At 45.3% G+C, this 21,257-nt stretch overlaps 1 pseudogene; it reads left to right on the top strand.

The window, feature by feature from the left end:
- The window catches only part of LOC115107174 (voltage-dependent T-type calcium channel subunit alpha-1G-like), a 444,217-nt pseudogene that overhangs the window by 280,743 nt on the left and 142,217 nt on the right, over positions 1-21,257 (top strand).

Here is a 21,257-nt window from a genome sequence, read left to right as displayed (position 1 = left end):
TGTGTGTGTGTGTGCGTGTGTGTGTGTGTGTGTGTGTGAGCTCTGAATCTTAACTTGAACTAAGCAGGATTGTGATTGATATAGTGTGTGTAGCCAGGACTCAGGTAATACAAGTCAGTATTCGACGTCCACCTCTGTCTGAGGACGTCGGAAGATGACGTGGAAAGCGGCCACATGGGGGCAACAGTGAGCGCTGTTACCTTGAAGTAGGTTTGGGTTTAGCTAGGGCATTGTGGATGGGGGTGGCGGCTGGGTGTAAGCACCTGCCTCTGATTCCAAACTTTGCAAATTCTAATCCAGCGACAGAAAGTTGTTTTTGAGATTTTTGTTTTAATCTTATCCCAAACCTTAACCCTTACCTTAACCATTCAGAGTCAATACCTAACCTTAACCATTCATAGTCAATACCTAACCTTAACCATTCAGAGTCAATACCTAACCTTAACCATTCATAGTCAATACCTAACCTTAACCATTCAGAGTCAATACCTAACCTTAACCATTCAGAGTCAATACCTAACCTTAACCATTCATAGTCAATACCTAACCTTAACCATTCAGAGTCAATACCTAACCTTAACCATTCAGAGTCAATACCTAACCTTAACCATTCATAGTCAATACCTTACCTTAACCATTCATAGTCAATACCTAACCATAACCATTCAGGGTCAATACCTAACCTTAACCATTCAGAGTCAACACCTAACCTTAACCATTCATAGTCAATACCTAACCTTAACCATTCATAGTCAATACTTAACCTTAACCATTCAGAGTCAATACCCAACCTTAACCATTCAGAGTCAATGCCTAACCTTAATCATTCAGAGTCAATGCCTAGCCTTAATCATTCATAGTCAATGCCTAACCTTAACCATTCAGAGTCAATGCCTAACCTTAACCATTCAGAGTCAATGCCTAACCTTAACTATACAGAGTCAATGCCTAACCTTAACCATTCAGAGTCAATGCCTAACCTTAACCTTAAATACTTTAAAATGTGTGGTTTGATAAACATGGTTGAACGTCTTATTCCTCTGTGAGAGCTAGTTGGTCGTGAATGATTCGGTGGTTTTATTAGTGAAGAAACAGAAGAGGACCTGGAGTTTAGGATCACTTTCACCCTGGGACAGCATTGGGGAGGGAGGGAGAGACACACCTCCATTGTCTTAGGTCAGATAGCGGGACTGCCATCTACACTGATGGTTACTGGCAATGCGTGCCGTGTTAGAGTGACTTACCTGTACTTGCTGGGAAGCTACACACACACACACACACACACACACACACACACACACACACACACACATATTGCAATGTATTCACCATGTGATTCTGTCTTGTAATGTCACACAAACCAACAGCAGAACACAACATGTCCAGATACACTGTACTCTATTCTATGGCCCATGCACACAAACACACGCACACACACACACGCACATAAACACACACACACGAGCACACACAAACACACACACTGGGAATATTATTAATGTGTCATATGCACAGATATAAAATGCCTTTCATGTTTCTCATACACACAGCCCACAACACACACGACACACACAAACACAGGCACACACAGCCCACAACACACACGACACACACAAACACAGGCACACACAGATACACACACACACACTCCATATGATACAGCATGAGTTTGATCTAGCTGTGGGAGAGACAGAAAACTTCTCTGATGGTCTTATCAGTGGATGTGTTTGTGTGTTTTGAAAATAACTATCTCTCATTATATCCTCTCTCTTCCTGTCTTCTCATCACTTTCCCTCCATCTCTCTCTCTCCCTCCCTCCCTCCCCTCCCTCCCTCCCTCCTCATTACTTTCCCTCTCTCTCTGTCTCTGTCTCTCGCTCTCTCTCTCTCCCTCTCTCTCAAGCCTGATGAGCTGACCAATGCTTTGGAGATCAGTAACATAGTGTTCACCAGTCTATTTGCCTTGGAGATGTTACTCAAGGTGCTGGTGTATGGCCCGTTTGGTTACATCAAAAACCCTTACAACATCTTCGACGGAGTCATAGTGGTCATCAGGTAAGCAAGGCAAATTGACAAATTCATTTTTAAATGATGACACACTGCCATTTTGTTCTGTGTAAAATCTATAGGCCCTCACTCTTCATATCAGGGCCCGTATCCACAAAGCATCTCAGAGTAGGAGAGCTAATCTAGGATCAGGCCCCCACCTAGTATTCATTATGATCTAAAAGGTGAAACTGATCTTAGGTCAGCACTCTGGACCCGGGCTTGTGTTACTTTATCTCCTTCCAATGAATGGTTGATCCTGTAGCTGACAGTGAATGTGCATCCTGTCTCTCTCCCCAGTGTATGGGAGATCGTGGGCCAGCAGGGCGGTGGTCTGTCTGTGTTGCGTACCTTCAGACTGATGCGCGTGTTGAAGCTGGTGCGCTTCATGCCTGCTCTGCAGAGGCAGCTGGTGGTGCTGATGAAGACCATGGACAACGTGGCCACCTTCTGTATGCTACTCATGCTCTTCATCTTCATCTTCAGGTAGCTATGGGCCTGCACAAACATGGAATTAAAAGGGATTTGGATACAAGCTGAAACACATTTGTATAGAAATAAGGGTGGTAGCCTTTATCATCCTTGTCTTCAAGTTAGGATGGAAAGAACGAGGAGAGGAGTTAAAGGAGGAGGAGGGGAGGGAGAGAAGGATGGGGAGAGGAGGGAGAGAAGGAGCAGGAGAGGAGGGAGATAAGGATGAGGAGAGGAGGGAGATAAGGATGAGGAGAGGAGGGAGATAAGGAGAGGAGGGAGATAAGGAGAGGAGGGAGATAAGGATGAGGAGAGGAGGGAGATAAGGATGAGGAGAGGAGGGAGATAAGGATGAGGAGAGGAGGGAGATAAGGATGAGGAGGAGAGGAGGAGAGGAGGGAGAGAAGGATGAGGAGGAGAGGAGGAGAGGAGGGAGAGAATGATGAGGAGAGGAGGGAGAGAAGGATGACGAGGAGAGCAGGAGAGGAGGGAGAGAAGGATGAGGAGGAGAGGAGGAGAGGAGGGAGAGAAGGATGAGGAGGAGAGGAGGGAGAGAATGATGAGGAGAGGAGGGCGATAAGGATGAGGAGAGGAGAGGAGGGAGATAAGGATGAGGAGGAGAGGAGGAGAGGAGGGAGAGAATGATGAGGAGGGAGAGAAGGATGAGGAGAGGAGGGAGATAAGGATGAGGAGAGGAGGGAGATAAGGATGAGGAGGAGAGGAGGAGAGGATGGAGAGAAGGATGAGGAGGAGAGGAGGAGAGGAGGGAGAGAATGATGAGGAGAGGAGGGAGAGAAGGATGAGGAGAGGAGGGAGATAAGGATGAGGAGGAGAGGAGGGAGATAAGGATGAGGAGAGGAGGGAGATGAGGAGGGAGATAAGGATGAGGAGGGAGATAAGGATGAGGACAGGAGGGAGATAAGGATGAGGAGGAGAGGAGGAGAGGAGGGAGAGAAGGATGAGGAGGAGAGGAGGAGAGGAGGGAGAGAATGATGAGGAGAGGAGGGAGAGAAGGATGAGGAGGAGAGGATGAGAGGAGAGAGAGAATGATGAGGAGAGGAGGGAGAGAAGGATGAGGAGGAGAGGAGGGAGATAAGGATGAGGAGAGGAGGGAGATAAGGATGAGGAGAGGAGGGAGATCAGGATGAGGAGAGGAGGAGAGGAGGGAGAGAAGGATGAGGAGGAGAGGAGGAGAGGAGGGAGAGAATGATGAGGAGAGGAGGGAGAGAAGGATGAGGAGGAGAGGAGGAGAGGAGGGAGAGAAGGATGAGGAGGAGAGGAGGGAGATAAGGATGAGGAGGAGAGGAGGAGAGGAGGGAGATAAGGATGAGGAGAGGAGGAGAGGAGGGAGAGAAGGATGAGGAGGAGAGGAGGGAGAGAAGGAGGAGGAGAGGAGGAGAGGAGGAGATAAGGATGAGGATTTGAGGAGGAGAGGAGGGAGATAAGGATGAGGAGAGGAGGGAGAGAAGGATGAGGAGAGGAGGGAGAGAAGGATGAGGAGAGGAGGAGAGGAGGGAGAGAATGATGAGGAGAGGAGGGAGAGAAGGATGAGGAGGAGAGGAGGAGAGGAGGGAGAGAAGGATGAGGAGGAGAGGAGGGAGAGAATGATGAGGAGAGGAGGGAGAGAAGGATGAGGGAGAGAAGGAGGAGGAGAGAAGGAAGAGAAGGATGAGGAGAGGAGGGAGATAAGGATGAGGAGAGGAGGGAGAGAAGGATGAGGAGAGGAGGGAGATAAGGATGAGGAGAGGAGGGAGATAAGGATGAGGGAGAGAAGGAGGAGGGAGAGGAGGGAGTGAAGGATGAGGAGAGGAGGGAGATAAGGATGAGGAGAGGAGGGAGATAATGATGAGGAGAGGAGGGAGAGAAGGATGAGGGAGAGAAGGAGGAGGAGAGGAGGGAGAGAAGGAGGAGGAGAGAAGGGAGAGAAGGAGGAGGAGAGAAGGGAGAGAAGGAGGAGGAGAGGAGGGAGAGAAGGAGGAGGAGAGGAGGGAGAGGAGGGAGAGAAGGAGGAGGAGGAGGAGAGGGAGAGAAGGATGAGGGAGAGAAGGAGGAGGAGAGGAGGGAGAGAAGGATGAGGGAGAGAAGGAGGAGGAGAGGAGGGAGAGAAGGAGGAGGAGAGGAGGGAGAGAAGGAGGAGGAGAGGAGGGAGAGAAGGAGGAGGAGAGGAGGAGAGGAGGGAGATAAGGATGAGGGAGAGAAGGAGGAGGAGAGGAGGGAGAGAAGGAGGAGGAGAGGAGGGAGAGAAGGAGGAGGAGAGGAGGAGAGGAGGGAGATAAGGATGAGGAGAGGAGGGAGAGAATGATGAGGAGAGGAGGGAGAGAAGGATGAGGGAGAGAAGGAGGGGGAGAGGAGGGAGAGAAGGATGAGGAGAGGAGGGAGAGAAGGATGAGGGAGAGAATGAGGGGGAGAGGAGGGAGAGAAGGATGAGGAGAGGAGGAGAGGAGGGAGAGAAGGATGAGGAGGAGGGGAGGGAGAGAAGGATGAGGAGGAGAGGAGGGAGAGAAGGATGATGAGGAGAGGAGGGAGAGAAGGATGATGAGGAGAGGAGGGAGAGAAGGAGGAGGAGAGGAGGGAGATAAGGATGAGGAGAGGAGGGAGAGAAGGATGAGGAGGAGAGGAGGGAGAGAAGGATGAGGAGAGGAGGGAGAGAAGGATGAGGAGAGGAGGGAGAGAAGGATGAGGAGAGGAGGAAGAGGAGGGAGAGAAGGAGGAGGAGAGGAGGGTGAGAAGGATGAGGAGAGGAGGGAGAGAAGGATGAGGAGAGGATGGAGATAAGGATGATTAGAGGAGGGAGAGAAGGAGGAGGAGAGGAGGGAGAGAAGGAGGAGGAGAGGAGGGAGAGAAGGATGAGGAGAGGAGGGAGAGAAGGAGGAGGAGAGGAGGGAGAGAAGGATGAGGAGAGGAGGGAGAGGAGGGAGAGAAGGAGGAGGAGAGGTGGAGAGGAGGGAGAGAATGATGATGATTGGGGTAGAGCAAGTACTAAACAGTACTGGTCTAATGGAAAGTACTAAACAGTACTGGTCTAATGGAAAGTACTAAACAGTACTGGTCTAATAGAAAGTACTAAACAGTACTGGTCTAATGGAAAGTACCAAACAGTACTGGTCTAATGCAAAGTACCAAACAGTACTGGTCTAATGGAAAGTACTAAACAGTACTGGTCTAATGTAGAGTACCAAACAGTACTGGTCTAATGGAAAGTACTAAACAGTACTGGTCTAATGGAAAGTACCAAACAGTCCTGGTCTAATGGCAAGTACTAAACAGTACTGGTCTAATGGAAAGTACTAAACAGTACTGGTCTAATGGAGAGTACTATACACCACTGGTCTAATGGAGAGTACTAAACAGTACTGGTCTAATGGAAAGTACTAAACACTACTGGTCTAATGGAGAGTACTAAACAGTACTGGTCTAATGGTAAGTACTAAACAGTACTGGTCTAATATAGAGTACTAAACATTACTGGTCTAATGGAAAGTACCAAACAGTACTGGTCTAATGGAGAGTACTAAACAGTACTGGTCTAATGGAGAGTACTAAACAGTACTGGTCTAATGGAAAGTACTAACCAGTACTGGTCTAATGGAAAGTACTAAACAGTACTGGTCTAATGGAAAGTACTAAACATATCTGGTCTAATAGAGAGTACTAATCAGTACTGGTCTAATGGAAAGTACTAAACAGTACTGGTCTAATGGAAAGTACTAAACGTATCTGGTCTAATGGAGAGTACTAATCAGTACTGGTCTAATGGAAAGTACTAAACAGTACTGGTCTAATGGAAAGTACTAAACATATCTGGTCTAATGGAGAGTACCAAACAGTACTGGTCTAATGGAAAGTACTAAACATATCTGGTCTAATGGAGAGTACTAATCAGTACTGGTCTAATGGAAAGTACTAAACATATCTGGTCTAATGGAGAGTACTAATCAGCACTGGTCTAATGGAAAGTACTAAACAGTACTGGTCTAATGGAAAGTACCAAACAGTACTGGTCTAATGGAAAGTACTAAACATATCTGGTCTAATGGAAAGTACTAAACAGTACTGGTCTAATGGAAAGTACTAAACAGCACTGGTCTAATGGAGAGCATTAAACAGCACTGGTCTAATGGAGAGCATTAAACAGTACTGGTCTAATGGAGAGCACTAAACAGCACTGGTCTAATGGAGAGCATTAAACAGCACTGGTCTAATGGAGAGCATTAAACAGCACTGGTCTAATGGAGAGTACCAAACAGTACTGGTCTAATGGAGAGCACTAAACAGCACTGGTCTAATGGAGAGCACTAAACAGCACTGGTCTAATGCAGAGCATTAAACAGCACTGGTCTAATGGAGAGCATTAAACAGCACTGGTCTAATGGAGAGCACTAAACAGCACTGGTCTAATGGAGAGCATTAAACAACACTGGTCTAATGGAGAGCATTAAACAGCACTGGTCTAATGGAGAGCATTAAACAGCACTGGTCTAATGGAGAGTACCAAACAGTACTGGTCTAATGGAGAGCACTAAACAGCACTGGTCTAATGGAGAGCACTAAACAGCACTGGTCTAATGGAGAGCACTAAACAGCACTGGTCTAATGGAGAGCACTAAACAGCACTGGTCTAATGGAGAGCACTAAACAGCACTGGTCTAATGGAGAGCACTAAACAGCACTGGTCTAATGGAGAGCACTAAACAGCACTGGTCTAATGGAGAGCACTAAACAGCACTGGTCTAATGGAGAGCACTAAACAGCACTGGTCTAATGCAGAGCATTAAACAGCACTGGTCTAATGGAGAGCACTAAACAGCACTGGTCTAATGGAGAGCATTAAACAGCACTGGTCTAATGGAGAGCATTAAACAGCACTGGTCTAATGGAGAGCATTAAACAGCACTGGTCTAATGGAGAGCATTAAACAGTACTGGTCTAATGGAGAGCATTAAACAGTACTGGTCTAATGGAGAGCATTAAACAGCACTGTTCTAATGGAGAGCATTAAACAGCACTGGTCTAATGGAGAGCATTAAACAGCACTGGTCTAATGGAGAGCATTAAACAGCACTGGTCTAATGGAGAGCATTAAACAGCACTGGTCTAATGGAGAGCATTAAACAGCACTGGTCTAATGGAGAGCACTAAACAGCACTGGTCTAATGGAGAGCATTAAACATCACTGGTCTAATGGAGAGCATTAAACAGCACTGGTCTAATGGAGAGTACTAAACAGCACTGGTCTAATGGAGAGCACTAAACAGCACTGGTCTAATGGAGAGCATTAAACAGCACTGGTCTAATGGAGAGTACTAAACAGCACTGGTCTAATGGAGAGTACTAAACAGCACTGTTCTAATGGAGAGCATTAAACAGCACTGGTCTAATGGAGAGTACTAAACAGCACTGGTCTAATGGAGAGCATTAAACAGCACTGTTCTAATGGAGAGCATTAAACAGCACTGGTCTAATGGAGAGTACTAACGAAGGTTCCACTTGAAACTGGAGGGAAGAACAGAACAAGTGAGGAATGAGAAAGACGGATAGAATGGAGATTCCCTCCTTTCATCAGCGTCCCTCGTTCAGCCTGGTTAGCCGCTGGTGCGCTTAGGGAGATTAGAGGGAAATTAGACCTATAAATTAGTACCGTACAGGCTACACACACACACACACACACATATATATCAAATCAAATGTATTTGAATAGCCCTTCGTACATCAGCTGATATCTTAAAGTGCTCTACAGACACCCAGCCTAAAACCCCAAACAGCAAGCAAGCAGCTGTAGAAGCACTGTGGCTAGGAAAAACTCCCTAGAAAGGCCAAAACGTAGGAAGAAACCTAGGGGGGAACCAGGCAACTGGAGCAGCAGCACGGCCAGGTGGACTGGGGACAGCAAGGAGTCATCATGCCAGTTAGTCCTGAGGCATGGTCCTAGGGCTCAGGTCCTCCGAGAGAAAGAGAGAATTAGAGAGAGAATACTTAAATTCACACAGGACACCGGATAAGACAGGAGAAGTAATCCAGATATAACAAACTAACCCTAATCCCCCGACACATAAACTACTGCAGCATAAATACTGGAGGCTGAGACAGGAGGGGTCAGGAGACACTGTTGCCCCATCCGATGATACACCAGGACAGGGCCAAACAGGAAGGATATAACCCCACCCAATTTACCAAAGCACAGCCCCCACACCACTAGAGGGATATCTTCAACCATCAACTTACCATCCTGAGACAAGGCCGAGTATAGCCCACAAAGATCTCCACCACGGAACAACCCAAGGGGGGCCGCCGACCCAGACAGGAAGATCACATCAGTGACTCAACCCACTCAGGTGATGCACCCCTCCTAGTGACTCAGCCCCTGTAATAGGGTTAGAGGCAGAGAATCCCAGTGGAAAGAGGGGCACCGGCCAGGCAGAGACAGCAAGGGTGGTTCGTTGCTCCAGAGCCTTTCCGTTCACCTTCACACTCCTGGGCCAGACTACACTCAATCATATGACCCACTGAAGAGATGAGTCTTTAGTAAAGACTTATAGGTTGAGACAGAGTCTGTGTCTCTCACATGGGTAGGCAGACCATTCCATAAAAATGGAGCTCTATAGGAGAAAGCCCTGCCTCCAGCTGTTTGCTTAGAAATTCTAGGGACAATTAGGAGGCCTGCATCTTGTGACCGTAGCGTACGTGTAGGTATGTACGGCAGGACCAAATCAGAAAGATAGGTAGGAGCAAGCCCATATAATGCTTTGTAGTTTAGCAGTAAAACCTTGAAATCAGCCCTTGCCTTAACAGGAAGCCAGTGTATGGAGGCTAGCACTGGAGTAATATGATCAAATTGTTTGGTTCTAGTCAGGATTCTAGCAGCCGTATTTAGCACCAACTGAAGTGTATTTAGTGCTTTATCCGGGTAGCCGGAAAGTAGAGCATTGCAGTAATCCAACCTAGAAGTAACAAAAGCATGGATTCATTTTTCTGCATAATTTTTGGACAGAAAGTTTCCGATTTTTGCAATGTTGCGTAGATGGAAAAAAGCTGTCCTTGAAACAGTCTTGATATGTTCGTCAAAAGAGAGATCAGGGTCCAGAGTAACGCCGAGGTCCTTCACAGTTTTATTTGAGACGATTGTACAACCATCAAGATGAATTGTCAGATTCAACAGAAAATCTCTTTGTTTATTGGGACCTAGAACAATTATCTCTGTTTTGTCCGAGTTTAAAAGTAGAAAGTTTGCAGCCATCCACTTCCTTATGTCTGAAACACAGGCTTCTAGCTAGGGCAATTTTGGGGCTTCACCATGTTTCATTGAAATGTACAGCTATGTGTCATCCGCATAGCAGTGAAAGTTAACATTATGTTTTCAAATGACATCCCCAAGAGGTAAAATATATATAGTGAAAACAATAGTGATCCTAAAACGGAACCTTGAGGAACACCGACATTTACAGTTGATTTGTCAGAGGACAAACTATTCACAGAGACAAACTGATATCTTTCTGACGGATAATATCTAAACCAGGCCAGAACTTGTCCATGTAGACCAAGTTGGCTTTCCAATATCTCCAAAAGAATGATGGTATCAAAAGCAGCACTAAGGTCTAGGAGCACGAGGAGAGATGCAGAGCCTCGGTCTGATGCCATTTAAAGGTAATTTACCACCTTCACAAGTGCAGTCTCAGTGCTATGATGGATAAAACCAGACTGAAGCATTTCGTATACATTGTTTGTCTTCAGGAAGGCAGTGAGTTGCTGCGTAACAACATTTTTTTTATTGTGAGGAATGAAAGATTCGATATAGGCCGATAGTTTCTAAAATATTTTCTGGGTCAAGGTTTGTCTTTTTCAAGAGAGGCTTTATTTCTGCCATTCTTAGTGAGTTTGGTACACATCCGGTGGATAGAGAGCCGTTTATTATGTTCAACATAGGAGGGCCAAGCACAGGAAGCAGCTCTTTCAGTAGTTTAGTTGGAATAGGGTCCAGTATGCAGCTTGAAGGTTTAGAGGCCATGATTATTTTCATCATTGTGACAGGAGATATAGTAGAGTGTCTCTCTTGATCCTAGGTCCTGGCAGAGTTGTGCAGACTCAGGACAACTGAGCTTTGAAGGAATACCCAGATTTAAAGAGGAGTCCCTAATTTGCTTTCTAATGATCATCATCTTTTCCTCAAAGAAGTTCATGAATTTATTACTGCTGAAGTGAAAGCCATCCTCACATGGGGAATGCTACTTTTTAGTTAGCTTTGCGACTGTATCAAAAATAAATTTAGGATTGTTCTTATTTTCCTCAATTAAGTTGGAAAAATAGGATGATCGAGCAGCAGTGAGGGCTCTTCGATACTGCACGGTACTGTCTTTCCAAGCTAGTCGGAAGACTTCCAGTTTGGCGTGGCGCCATTTTCTTTCCAATTTTCTGGAAGCTTGCTTCAGAGCTCGGGTATTTTCTGTATACCAGGGAGCTAGTCTCTTATGACAAATGTTTTTAGTTTTTAGGGGTGCAACTGCATCTAGGGTATTGTGCAAGCTTAAAATTAGTTCCTCAGTTAGGTGGTTAATAACAGATTTTTGTCCTCTGATGTCCTTTGGTAGGCAGAGGGATTCTGGAAGGGCATCAAGGAATCTTTGTGTTGTCTGTGAATTTATAGCACGACTTTTGATGCTCCTCGGTTGGGGTCTGAGCAGATTATTTGTTGCAATTGCAAACGTAATAAAATGGTGGTTCGATAGTCCAGGATTATGAGGAAAAACATTAAGATCCACAATATTTATTCCATGGGACAAAACTATGTCCAGAGTATGACTGTGACAGTGAGTAGGTCCAGAAACATGTTGGACAAAACCCACTGAGTCGACGATGGCTCCAAAAGCCTTTTGGAGTGGGTCTGTGGACTTTTCCATGTGAATATTGAAGTCACCAGAAACTATAATATTATCTGCTATGACTTCAAGGTCCGACAGGACTTCAGGGAACTCAATGAGGAACGCTGTATATGGCCCAGGAGGCCTGTAAACAGTAGCTATAAAAAGTGATTGAGTAGGCTGCATAGATTTCATGACTAAGCTCAAAAGAAGAAAACAGATTATTATTATTTTTTGTAGATTTTAATTTGCTATCGTAAATGTTAGCAACACCTCCGCCTTTGAGGGATGCACAGGGGTTATGGGCACTAATGTAACCAGGAGGTCAGGCCTCATTTAATGTGTATATATGTATATATATATATATATATATACATACACACACACACACACACACAAACACACGCATATCCCACAGGGTCAGTTCTTTGCTATTCATAATCACACAACTATAGAACAACTGCAGACTGAAAAAATGGGAGGTTGAATCTTTCCATCGTATTTTCCTTTGCTGCCCTCTCTCAACCTCTCTGTCTCTTTCATAATGCACTTATTGACCATCATGTTCAGATGAGAGAAACAGGGAGGGAGGGAGGGAGGGAGTAACGAGGTAAGGAAATAAGGAGGTAAGGGGCTTTATTGGCATGGGAAACATATGTTAACATTGCCAAAACAAGTGAAATAGATAATAAACAAAAGTGAAATAAACAAATAAAAATGAACAGTAAACACTACACTCACAGAAGTTCCAAAATAATAAGGACATTTCAAATGCCATATTGTGTCTATATACAGTGTTGTAACAATGTGCAAATAGTTGAAGTACATTAGGGAAAATAAATAAACATGAATATGGGTTGTATTTACAATGCTGTTTGTTCTTCACTGGTTGCCCTTTTCTCTCTCTCTCTCTCTCTCTCTCTCTCTCTCTCTCTCTTCATCAGTATATTGGGCATGCATCTGTTTGGCTGTAAGTTTGGATCAGAGAGAGATGGAGACACTCTACCAGATAGGAAGAACTTTGACACTCTGCTCTGGGCCATCGTCACCGTGTTTCAGGTAAGATCTGTCTACCTCCCTCTCTCTCTCCTTCCCTCTCTCCCTCCCTTCCCTCTCTCTCTCCCTCGCTCCTTCCATCTCTCCCGCTTTCACTACAAAATCAAAGTCTGATCTCAAACTTGGCCAACTACCAAAATTAGTCCACTTGCCAAGCCATCTGTTTTATAGGTCCAACTACACACCAACTGCATGTGAACAATAAACAGCTGCTCTCTATTTGCACTATTCCTCTTAAATCCCTCCCTCCATCCCATACCTTCCTTCCTTCCTTCCTTCTTCACTCCATCTGTCCCTCCCTACCTCCCTCCCTACCTCCATCCCATACTTTCCTTCCTTCCTTCCTTTTTCCTCCCTCCATCCCTCCCTCGCTCTCTCTCTTTCTTTCTCTCTCCTCCCTCCCTCTCTCCAGATCCTAACTCAGGAGGACTGGAACAAGGTTCTCTATAATGGTATGGCCTCCACCACTCCTGTGGCCGCTCTCTACTTCATCGCCCTCATGACCTTTGGAAACTACGTCCTCTTCAACCTTCTGGTGGCCATTTTGGTTGAGGGCTTCCAGACTGAGGTGAACTAAGTAAACCAAATAACACACACAGGCACATAACGAGATGGGAACACCTGGGCTGAGGGCTTGGACATTACATCTTCTATTCATCCACCTTGACTCTCACCTCTAAATCTGTTCCTCTCTAATTGTGTCACCTATTATTACTCTTCCTCACCTTCTCTCCTCCTCCTCCTCCTCTTTCTGACACGTGCTCTTCATCAGTCTTTTCCCTCTCTCCATCCCTCTCTCTTTTCCCAAATGAAAGGTTGTCATATTTAATGATTTTCCTTACGGTGATGTCATCCGTCATCAGGAAAAGATGCTTCCATCACAATGACATTCTTCTGCTCTCTCATCCTCCTTTTTACATTCTTCCTTTTTGTTATCACTCCCTCCCTTCTGTCCATAACACAGAAGACAAATCTCTCGCATAGCCATGATTCTTCTCTGGCAGAGAGAGCGAGAGAGGTTTAGTGAGGGAGGGAAAGAGAGGGAAACATAGGCTGACAGAGAGAGAGAGAGAGACAGAGCAATGGAGAAACACAAAGAGATAGATAAGGAGACAGAGGAGGGATGAATGGGAGATGGGAGATGAATGTATGTCTTTGTTGATAGTCAGATAACATAGTTCTCATCCCTACTGTGAGAGTGTGGTGTTTCAGCGCAGCTAGACATAGACTGAAATGGTTGTCTCGGAGGACAAAGTCGAAAAATCTCTTGTTTGGCTTCTGCTTTCTTTGAATTGAACATTCCAATTGAACATTCCATCTCTTGCTCGTTCGTCTGTCTCTATCCCTCTCTCGTTCTGTCTGTCTGTCTCTCTCTTTCTCTCTCTCTGACTTGTGATAGCACCTGTGCTTTGATCTCTTGTGGTCTTAGTTAGAACAGCTGAGAGAAGAGGAGAGGGGAGGAGAAAAGTATAGACAGGATAGAGGAGCAGACATACTCATATTTAAAAGACGGATTGATTGGTCTGCTTTCTACTTATTAGTTGTTACAACAGTCTGCTTTCTAGGTCAGTTATCTGTATGACATGGTGTTCAGAATAACACAGTCATGTCCAACATCTAATTTATGAGCCCTCAATACCACGTGGCATCATTCAGGTCAGTTAGGAATGAATCGGGTATTATTTAAAGCCAGAGAGAAGTGACTGTGGCTATGGAATAAACACAGCTCTTAGCTGAACCATTTATGGACGACACATGGCAGCTGTAAAAGTTACCATTACTTTTTATGTTACGTCTGTAGCAAGTCTTGTTTTTAAGTACCCTTGTAGCGAATGAACCTTTCAAGTATATTGAACAGTAAACTCCAGCACACCGAACATACTGTACCTCTCTGGTCAGACTGAATGGAATGGATTCATCTTAACCCTGACTCATCAGACCAGCTGTCATAGATAGTCCTCACCTGGCAGACATAGAGAGAGAGACATACAGACAGAGACAGAGAGGGACTGGAGAGAGCGAGACAAGGACTAGAGAGAGAGAGACATACAGACAGGAACAGAGAGGGAGGGACTGGAGAGGGGGGAGGGAGAGAGCGAGACAAGGACTAGAGAGAGAGAGAAAGCAAAAGAGAGAGAGAGAGAGGCCATGAGCAGATGAGCTCTCACATTTTTCAGCATGTTTTTACATGAAGGTAGGTTTAGAGTTAGATGATATAGGCTCCAAACCTATAACCTGTTTTTGGACAAAATTACCTGGAAGGATTCCTACTACCAAAGATTCTTAATTCCAAGCACAAAATAATTGTCCACCTCAACAACAGCCCCGCAACCAGGTCCGGAGAGCTGGATGGGGAGAGAGACGTATCTGCACTCTTGACTGTGGTGAGAGAACATCAACAGGAGAAAGAGCAGGAGATGAACAGAGCACTAGAGGAGAGGATCAGACTGCTGGAGGAGATGGAGAGTGGGATGGCGTGGGACAGAAAACCACCCATTAGATAGCTGGCCACCCCCGCAGAGGAGCAGAACAGCCCACCCCAGACCCCGACCATAGCCTCGATATCACACCAGGACATACAAATGTCCCCCCACACACACACCCACACCCACAGAGGACTAACAAGCCACATATTGCACTCCTTATGGACTCAAACAGGAAATATATACCATCAAATATTTTTTTCCCAAACACACACTGTTTAAACCCTGGTGCCAAAACACCCAGCGTGCCCTAGACCTTCTGTCTGAGGACCAACTAGGGTCACCCAGCCAGATAATAATACACACAGGCACAAATGACCTGAGAACACAGCAGGCAAGGGTGGCCACAGCACTCAAGGGAGTGATTGAAAAAGCTTCTTCTACTTTCCCCAATTCACGGGTGGTTATCTCCACACATTCTACCACGAAAAGACTTCCAGCCTGCTACTTCTAGCCAGCTCTACAGCGGGTAAACACAAGTATCTCCAGTGACTGTGCCTCAAAACCAAATATTTACATGGCCGACAACTACAACCTGGACTTGAACAGCCTTTACGACCAGGTCCACCTATACAAGGCAGCAGTGCCCACCTTCGCCCGGACCCTAAAGGACATCACATTCAACCGCAGCCCCAACGCCTCACACAGGAGCAACAGATCAATAGACACTTTCCCAGACCCCCCCGGACCTACACATGGAGGACCCACGCCGAGAGGACCGACACAAAGAGGACCCACGCTGAGAGGACCTACACATAGAGGACCCACACCGAGAGGACCTACACATAGAGGACCCACGTGGAGAGGACCTACACATAGAGGACCCACGCCGAGAGGACCTACACATAGAGGACCCATGCCGAGAGGAACTACACATAGAGGACCCACGCCGAGAGGACCGACACAAAGAGGACCATGCCGAGAGGACCTACACATAGAGGACCCACGCCGAGAGGACCGACACAAAGAGGACCCACGCTGAGAGGACCTACAGATAGAGGACCCACGCCGAGAGGACCTACACATAGAGGACCCACGCCGAGAGGACCGACACATAGAGGACCCACGCCGAGAGGACCTACACATAGAGGACCCATGCCGAGAGGACCGACACATAGAGGACCCACGCCGAGAGGACCGACACAAAGAGGACCCATGCTGAGAGGACCGACACAAAGAGGACCCACGCCGAGAGGACCGACACAAAGAGGACCCACGCTGAGAGGACCTACACATAGAGGACCCACGCCGAGAGGACCTACACATAGAGGACCCACGCGGAGAGGACCTACACATAGAGGACCCATGCCGAGAGGACCTACACATAGAGGACCCACGCCGAGAGGACCGACACAAAGAGGACCCACGCTGAGAGGACCTACACATAGAGGACCCACGCCGAGAGGACCTACACATAGAGGACCCACGCGGAGAGGACCTACACATAGAGGACCCACGCCGAGAGGACCTACACATAGAGGACCCATGCCGAGAGGAACTACACATAGAGGACCCACGCCGAGAGGACCGACACAAAGAGGACCATGCCGAGAGGACCTACACATAGAGGACCCACGCCGAGAGGACCGACACAAAGAGGACCCACGCTGAGAGGACCTACAGATAGAGGACCCACGCCGAGAGGACCTACACATAGAGGACCCACGCCGAGAGGACCGACACATAGAGGACCCACGCCGAGAGGACCTACACATAGAGGACCCATGCCGAGAGGACCGACACATAGAGGACCCACGCCGAGAGGACCGACACAAAGAGGACCCACGCCGAGAGGACCGACACAAAGAGGACCCACGCTGAGAGGACCTACACATAGAGGACCCACGCCGAGAGGACCTACACATAGAGGACCCACGCGGAGAGGACCTACACATAGAGGACCCATGCCGAGAGGACCTACACATAGAGGACCCACGCCGAGAGGACCGACACAAAGAGGACCCACGCTGAGAGGACCTACACATAGAGGACCCACGCGGAGAGGACCTACACATAGAGGACCCACGCGGAGAGGCCCTACACATAGAGGACCCATGCCGAGAGGACCGACACATAGAGGACCCACGCCGAGAGGACCTACACATAGAGGACCCATGCCGAGAGGACCCACCTCATTTTGTTTGTCATAGTTGAAGTGTACCTATGATGAAAATTACAGGCCTCTGTCATCTCTTTAAGTGGGAGAACTTGCACAATTGGTGGCTGACTAAATACTTTTTTGCCCCACTGTATGTAAACTTCCAACTTCAACTGTAAGTCACTCTATTAAATTACTCAAAAACAGGAACATTTTACATTTGGCTAGAAATTCAAAAGGAACTTATCTCAATAGAGAACAATGTCCTTCTGTGTGCTACCTATATCCCCCACTAGAATCCCCATACTTTAATGAAGACAGCATCTCCATCCTGGAGGGGGAAATCAATTATTTCCAAGGCCAGTGACATGTACTAGTCTGTGGCGACCTAAATGCCAGACCTGGACAGGAACCTGAGACCCTCAGCACACAGGGGGACAAACACCTACCTGGAGGTGACAGAATTCCCTCCCCCATATGCCCCCCTAGGCACAACTACGACAACATAACCAACAGAAACGGGTCACAACTCCTGCAGCTCTGTTGCATGCTGGATGTGTACATAGTCAAGGCTTTGAGGGGACTCCTAAGGTAGGTACACCTATAGCACATCTCTTGGCAGGAGTACTGTAGCCTACTTTATCACTGACCTCAACCCAGAGTCTCTCAGTGTTCACAGTATGCCCACTAACACCCCTATCACATCTCAGCAAAATCACAGTCTACTTGAACAGAGCAATACTCAATCATGAGGCATCAAAGCCAAATGAACTCAATAATATTAAAAACCTATTTGGGTTCAAATCCCGTTAACGGGATCGATTTGACAACAGACAGTGAAATTACAGAGCGCCAAATTCAAACAACAGAAAACAAATAATTGTAATTCCTCAAACATACAAGTATTATACACCATTTTAAAGATAAACTTCTTGTTAATCCAACCACAGTGTTCGATTTCAAAAAGGCTTCATGGCGAAAGCATACCATGCGATTATGTTAGGTCAGAGCCTAGTCACAAAAAAACATACAGCCATTTCCAGCCAAAGAGAGGAGTCACAAAAAGCTGATATGGAGATAAAATGAATCACTAACCTTTGATGATCTTCATCAGATGGCACTCATAGGAGTTTATGTTACACAATACAAGGATGTTTTGTTAAATAAAGTACATATTTATATCCAAAAATCTCAGTTTACATTGGCGCGTTATGTTCAGTAATGTTTTGCCTCCAAAACATCCGGTGATTTTGCAGAGAGCCACATCAATTTACAGAAATACTCATCATAAAAGTTGATGAAAGATACAAGTGTTATACATAGGATTAAAGATAAACTTCTCCTTAATGCAATCGATGTGTCAGATTTCAAAAAAGCTTTACGGCAAAAGCACACCCTGCGGTGATCTGAGTACAGCGCTCAGCCACTAAAACAAGCCATACAGATACCCGCCATGTTGTGGAGTCAACAAAAGTCAGAAATAGCGTTATAAATATTCACTTACCTTTGATGCACTCCCAGGAAAACCTTTTCCACAATAAATGTTTGTTTTGTTCGATAAAGTCCATATTTATGTCCAAATACCTCCTTTTTGTTTGCGCGTTTAGTTCACTAATCCAAATGCACAAAGCACGGGCACTAAGTCCAGACGAAAAGTTAAAAAAGTTCCATTAAAGTTCGTAGAAACATGTCAATCGATGTATATAATCAATCTTTTGGATGTTTTTTATCATAAATCTTCAATAATATTCCAACCGGACTATTCCGTTGTCATTAGAAAGGAAAGGGAACGGAATAAACAACTCATAGCTTTCAGCTGAGCCACTTACTGTGAGTGGTCTTATTCTCTCCCCTTTCACAATAGAAGCCTGAAACAACTTTCTAAAGACTGTTTGACATCTAGTGGAAGCAATCACTTGAAAAACTACAAATCTCAGATTTCCCACTTCCTGGTGGAATTTTCTCAGGTTTTTGCCTGCCATATGAGTCCTGTTATACTCACATACATAATTGTAACAGTTTCAGAATCTTCAGAGTGTTTTCTATTCAAATCTACCAATAATATGCATATCCTAGCGTCTGAGCCTGAGTAGCAGGCAATTTACTCTGGGCATGCTTTTCATCCGGACGTGAAAATACTGCCCCCTAGCCCAAAGAGGTTATTAAGAAATGCTATAGAAGGAAGGAAGGTAGTGTGGAAATCTACCATGAAACAATTAGGCAACAAATTCAATCCCTTTTAGACAACTTCCTGGACAAAACATTCCACTGTAATAGTGGAGGTGTAAACTTGGCAGTAGAAAACCTAAACAGTATATTTGACCTCTCAGCTTCCTTGTCAAATCTAAAATGTTCTAACAGAAATCTGAAGAAAATGAACAACAATGACAAATGGTTTGATGAAGAATGCAAAAACCTAAGAAAGAAATTGAGAAACCTGTCTGACCAAAACATAGAGACCCAGAAAACCTGAGCCTTCACTATGGTGAATCACTAACACAATACAGAAATACACATATATATACATATATCATAAATCAGCTCAATGTAATTGAAGAATCCATAGACTCTAAACACATCTGGGACAATTGGAAAACACTAAACAAACAACAACCCAAACAGTTATCTATCCAAAATGACGATGTATGGGTAAACCACTTCTCCAATCTTGTTGGCCCTATAACTAAGAACAAACACAAAAGCATATACATGATCAAATACAAATCTTAGAATAAACTATTAATTAGTCTACCAGAACCCACTGGACTATTTCAACGAGTGTGCTGAGTGTCGGGGACTAAGTGGTTTAATAAATAAACAAAACAATCCAATTTGTAAGTCGCTCTGGATAAGAGCGTCTGCTAAATGACTTAAATGTAAATGTAAATGTAAATAAACACCCATATTTGGAACCAAGGACTGATCACCCTAATCCACAAAAGTGGAGACAAATTTGAACCCACAAACTATCGTGGGATATGTGTCAACAGCAACCTTGGGACAATCATCTGCATTATCATTAACACCGGACAAGTTCATTTCCTCAGTGAAAACAATGTACTGAGCAAATGTCAAATTTCCTTTTATCAAATTATCGTACAACAGACCACGTATTCACCCTGCACAGCCTAATTGACAAACAAACAAACTAAAACAAAGGCAAAATCTTCTCATGATTTGTTGATTTAAAAAAAGCCTTAGACTCAATTTGGAATGAGGGTCTGCTATACAAAATGATGAAAAGTGGTGTTGGGGGACAAACATACAACATCATAACATCTATGTGCACAAACAACAAATGTGTGTTTAATATTGACAAAAAAACACACATTTCTTTCCACAGGTCCATGGGGTGAGACAGGGATGAAGCTTAAGCCCCACCCTCTTCAACATATATATCAATGAATAGGAGAGGGCACTAGAACAGTCTGCAACACCCAGCCTCAGCCTACTAGAATCTGAAGTCAAATGTCTACTGTTTTGCTGAGGATCTGGTGTTTCTGTCCCCAAACAAGGAGGGCCCACAGCAGCACCTAGATCTTCTGCACAAATTCTATCAGACCTGGGCCCTGACAGACCTGGGCCCTGACAGACCTGCGCCCTGACAGACCTGGGCCCTGACAGTAAATCTGAATAAGACCAAAATAATTGTGTTCCAGAAAAGGTCCAGTTGCCAGGCCCATGAATACACATTCCATCTAGACACCGTTGCCCTAGAGCACGTAAAAATCTATACATACATCGGCCTAAACTTCAGCGCCATAGTTAACTTCCCTAAAGCCCTGAACTATCTGAGAGAAGGCAATAAGGGCATTCTATGCAATCAAAAGGACCATAAAATTTGACATACCAATTAGGATCTGGCTAAAAATACTTGAATCAGTTATAGAACCCATTGCCTTTTATGGTTGTGGGGTCTGGGTTCCGCTCACCAACCGGGAATTCACAAAATGGGACAAACACCAAATTGAGACTCTGCATGCAGAATTCTGCAAAAATGTCCTTTGTGTACAACGTAAAACACCAAATAATGCATGCAAAGCAGGATTGGTCCGATCCCCGCAAATGATCAAAATCCAGAAAAGAGCCTTTCAATTCTGCAACCACCTAAAATTAATTCACTTTTTTAAAGTTTTTTACTCACTTTTGTTTATTATCTATTTCACTTGCTTTGGCAATGTTAACATGTGTTTCCCATGCCAACAAAGCCCTTTGAATTTAATTGAATTGAATTATGAGGGAGAGACTAGGG

Source organism: Oncorhynchus nerka, linkage group LG23, assembly GCF_034236695.1.
Source record: "Oncorhynchus nerka isolate Pitt River linkage group LG23, Oner_Uvic_2.0, whole genome shotgun sequence".
NCBI classification, from domain to species: domain Eukaryota; kingdom Metazoa; phylum Chordata; class Actinopteri; order Salmoniformes; family Salmonidae; genus Oncorhynchus; species Oncorhynchus nerka.
The sequence above is the reverse complement of the archived record's forward strand: the minus strand, read 5'-3'. Positions and strand labels throughout refer to the sequence as shown.